Below are 5,248 nucleotides of genomic sequence, written 5' to 3'. Positions count from 1 at the left end.
GATATCAATCTTTTAGTCGTGTCAGCTGCCAAGTAGTAGATATTATTGTGACGTTTTCTAATCCAGTCCTTGTTTTTTTTTTGTTAATTCCTCTAACAAAACCAATTTACTTTCCACAGTTTGAAATTTGTCTTTAATTAATCTGATAAATCCTTAAAATATTAAATTAGGTCCCTCAAATCAAGACCTGAAAACTCGGGCTGGAATCCTTCTTGAGGCAAGATTCTCTACTTTTTCACTAGATGTTCAAATAGGAATATCTTGACCTTATGATATCGAAATCAAGCGATTCAAAATCTCAAATTCATCATCACTTATAGGAATAAAACTTCCATGAAAGGTTCAAAGTGAGATAAAATCATTTTGAAGAATATAATTGTAAAACAAAAACTCGGGCTGGAACCCTTATCACAACAGAATTCTCTACTTTCATGCTAGATATTCAAAATAGAATATCTTGAGCTTCTGTTATCAAAATCAAGCGATTCAAAAATCAAATTCATCTACATGTACAAGACTACAACTTTCATGAAGGATCCAAAGTGAGATAAAATTGTTTTGAAGAATAGAATCTAACCACAATCTGCTTGGTCAAAAGGATCTCCTGATCTGATTTGAAAACTGACAATGTCGAGCATCCTAAATTGACTGACAGTCTAACATAATAATAATGAGCAATATAATTATGACAACAGCAAAATCAATTTTTAGTGCAAAAACTTGGGCTGGAATCCTTTTTCCAGTAGGATTCTCTACTTTCACACTAGATATTCAAACGAGAATATCTTGAGCTTCTGATATTGGAATCAGGTGATTTAAAAACCCAAATTCATCCATATGTACAAGAATAAAACTCTCAAGAAGGAATAAAAGTTAGATAAAATCATTTTGAAGAACAGAATTGCAAAAACTCAGGTAAGAATCCTTCTCATGGCAAGATTCTCTACTTTCACATTAGATATTCAAGTGGGAATATCTTAGGTTTTTTATATCAAAATCAGGAGATTCAAAAACCTAAATTCATCTACGCATATAAGTCTACAACTTTCATGAAAGATTTAAAGTGAGATAAATTTGTTTTAAAGAACAGAATCTGACTGCAATCTGGTTGGTCAAAAGGATCTCCTGATTCGATTGGCACATCAATCTAGCTGCAATCTGACAAAGAGTCTACCATAATAAAACTAAGCCCTAATACCAAATAAAGGTGTAGGTCAATTTTTTAACATGTCATGAGTGACAGAATATAGCTAGGATGGTCAGATATCGCACGAAACCAAATCAAAATCAAAGCTAAATTGGAACAAAAAATTACGATGGCAGCAGAATTAATTTTTTTTAGTGCAAATTCTAAAAGATTTATCCAACCTTAAAGACCATATAAAGTAGGAATGAATTTAGCATTATGAAAACTCTTAATCAATCTAAGAAACCTTATGATTTTCGCAGCGAAGGGGGAGGATAAAAAGAGTAGAAAACAACCTAAAACAAGGTTCAAAAAACATTTATTTCTTCTCTGTTTTTATCAATCTTTTAGCAAACATGAGTTAAACTCCTACCTTCAATTCAAGAGTAACAACACATAAAAAATTTATTAGGAGTAGCAACATATTTTAACAATACAAACACATTGACTTTTACTATGTTTTCTCACACCCACCATTACAGGTTCACAATAATAGGTTTCCAATATCCATAATTCAAAATAAACCAAACAAAACCTTAAACAATTTAAAATTTACAAATAGACCCAAAACAATACAAGAATTACAAGGAAAGCCTTCTAAAACTACAGGAATAGTGGCGGTGCGTCTTTCTCCATGCACTACTGCCACTGGCAGCGCATGGGTTCATGCACCGCCACAAGAAAATCCAAGAAACCAGGGGGGTCTAGAACGACTTCATCCCCTCTTCACTTTCCTATCAGCGATGAGAATCCCCATTACCTACAACAAAAGAATACGCACAAGTAGTTGATTTTATCTTTTCCTTCTCAAATCTATTGGGTTTGTTTCTCCATTTGTCATTCCTTTTTTTCAGATCTATTTCACTATAGATCTTTTTTAGTTTACATCTTCTTCTCCTTTGCTTCAAGTAGTTAGCGGCAGGGAGGAGGAACAACTTAAAAAAGGACATCATCTCTGGGGAAAGGGATAACAGTGGATCTGTGGGCTCCTAGATGTTAGTGTCACCTAGGAGGCTTTGATGGAGGTTGGTATGTGTTGATGAGGGAACATCTGTCATGGTCAACAATGAGGGAAGAGATAGGGACCCATGGGCTGCTAAATTTCCAATAAGGGCGGCACTGCTATGGCTAATGGTGAAGACTAGCTGAGAGGGGAAAGGTTGGGTGTGTGGTTGGTCTGTGGGAGAAAGGAAGAGAAGGGTAGCTTGTGGGGAATAATGGGTCTGGAGAGAGATAAGGGAAGATGGAACGGGGAGTGTAAGTGAGGTTGCTCTAGGTGACAGGGAGCTAGGGAAGAAGAAAGGTGAGTGGTGGTTGCTATGTTTTTGTGGGGTTCTCAGGTTTGCTTTGCAAAGGCAAGGGAGGGAGGGCAGTGGCTTTTTTTGGTAGAGATGGGAAAGATTGCTTTAGGGTTCCCTCTATCCCTTTTGTTTTACCCCTTTACTTGCCTAATTTTTCTCTGCCTATTGTTTCGACATTTTTCATTGTTTTATAAATAAAATGTTGTTAGGTTTCCAAACTGGTCCTCAACTTTTTTTTTATGTATTTTAAATTTATTTTGAAAACAAACAAATCAACATTGACTCAACAAAGAAAATCAGTGATTATAAAAATAACGCGTTAAAGTTGAACATGTTTAAAATACTTATGAAAATTTAAACAGTTTTTTGCTATTTTTTTTTCAAAAATTTATCAAACATTGGGTCAAAAATTGGATAGCAACAAGAATGACATAAATAAAAATTAGAAAAAGGAGGACTCATATGAAAAAAAAGAGATAAATCAACACTAGTAGCAGGAACATCATCAGTAACTGAGGCTTTTAACTCATCCAAAATATAGTCCCTTTTTCTTATGACTTGTCTCAATCAGCTTCTAAGATTACAAATTCTATACATAAAAAAAGAGGAAAAGATAACTAAATAATCACCATAATCACATAACTAACCAACAAAACAAGATAAAGAATAGATATGAAGTCATAGGAGTGCCATCAGCAGTCATGATTAGAATAGAAAGCGAAGGAGACCCAAAAGCAAAAAATAAAGAATCTAGAGACATATAATATGAAGCATAAAAATCCAAGACTCATTTAGAATATGACATACTTGAAGAACTATAAGGTAACTGACCTATAAAAGAAGAAGCAAACATAGTTTATGGTTGTAAGGAGAGAAACTTCTGAAATTACTCAGCTAGAATACTAGGATTGGTGAAAGGACTTGATGAAACTACTATCATAGTATTTTGGTGTGGTAGTTTGTAATCTTAAGGTGATCTATGACCATTAGATTATGACTAGATGACAAGCTTTCAAACTTGATTCTACTATCTCAAATTAGGACAATGAGTCTTCCATTAACTTTTAGGCTTAGAAAATCTGCACTCATCAAAGGCAACCATTGTGTAAGATTATTCTTATTATTAAAGAATAGTTTAGAATGTACTGTTAGCATAGAAGGATTAGAAGTAGAAAGAATTTTCTTCTCGGAATATGACTAAATATGTATTTCTTCAACCAATAACTTAGTGATAATTGAGTCAACAAAAGACAGTGGAGAACGATGCAAAATTAAACTTTTTATTCCTTCAAAATCATTGTGAAGTGTTGTTAAAAATTGTATCAATCATTGTTGTTTTTTATGAGCAATATAAGCACCACATGCCTTTAATTCTACAAATTCTATAAGAGCCAATTAATCCCAAAGATTTGTCATTAAAGAATAAAACTCCTAAATACTCATGTTTTTCTAGTAAAAAGCTTGTATGTCATTCTCTAATTGATACTACTTCATAAAATTTAATGGCGTAAATAACCTTTGTAGATGATCTCAAATCTTCTTTGCTGTCTCATACTTCACCAACTATATTCTTATGAAATGCTTAATAGAATTGAATCTTCTTTGTTGTCTCATACTTCACCAACTATATTCCTATGAAATGCTTAATAGAATTCTTAATCCAAGTAGTAATCTTTACATTGTTTGCTTCTTAGACATTTATTAAAGTAGGATAACAACCCCCATTAGTATTCTTAGATTTCACAAGAGTTCCATTAACATATCTCCATATTTTTTTATCCTTAAAAAAATTATCATCACATAACTTCAATACAAATAATTCTTTCCATCCAACCTCATACTCATAGACTAGAGTGAAACATCTCTTTCAATAACTATAATTAACAAACAAAGAAAACCAGAGCATAAAAGAAGAGAAAAACAAAATACCAGGTTGCAGAAACTAAACAAATATCTTCTCAAAGTTATATGATCACTCTAAAAGGTTGGATATGTAAAAGTTGTGTTAGAGATTAAGCTTCATTCCATGAAACATGTTCTGATACCATATTAAATAACTCAAATAAATAAATAAAATACAAAAATAAGAGAGGAGGATAGGGTTTCATTAATATTGCATGATATAATCACAATAATCTAAAGGAATAAGTTTAAACTAACTATAAAAAGATTATATATAGGTTAAACTGAAAAGAAAATAAAAATAATATTCTACCCTTTGTCGCACCCTCGCGAGCCGAGCGCGGCGATCCATCGATTGGTTTCGGGGTCTCTTAGTTTTTTTTTTGTGTAAAAGGGAGTCACCACCTAGTATTATGGTCACTAGAAAACCTAACTGGTTTTTCAGAGATTCTAAGGCAAGGGACTGGTTGTGTAAAGGGAAGGTGTTAGCACCCCTAGTACGCCCTACCTAAGGTAAGCTGCTTGGTGTTTGGTTTGCCTTATAATTGCTATGGTGTTGGTGTTTTCTAATCCCATCAATTTTTTTCTCGAGTTGATTCTAACTAAATTTATTAAGAAAGAAATCCAAGGAGATTCGATGTGCTGAACAAGCTCATTTTTCCCTTGATATTTCAAGAGTTTGCGACTCGTAAATCGCCAAGAGGAGGGACAAAAATTAGAAATCTTGAGTCCTTTAAAAATCTATTTTTTTTACTTAGTGTTTTATACTCTCACTGCTCGTAAATCGTGGAGTAAAAAAATTTGAAATGTACTTGATTATAATCAAGGCTTTTTCAAGGATATGTGCAGATTTATTATT

Source organism: Populus euphratica, unplaced genomic scaffold (assembly GCF_000495115.2).
Source record: "Populus euphratica unplaced genomic scaffold, PopEup_1.0 scaffold673.1, whole genome shotgun sequence".
Taxonomy (NCBI): domain Eukaryota; kingdom Viridiplantae; phylum Streptophyta; class Magnoliopsida; order Malpighiales; family Salicaceae; genus Populus; species Populus euphratica.
Note: the sequence above shows the minus strand (reverse complement) of the source record.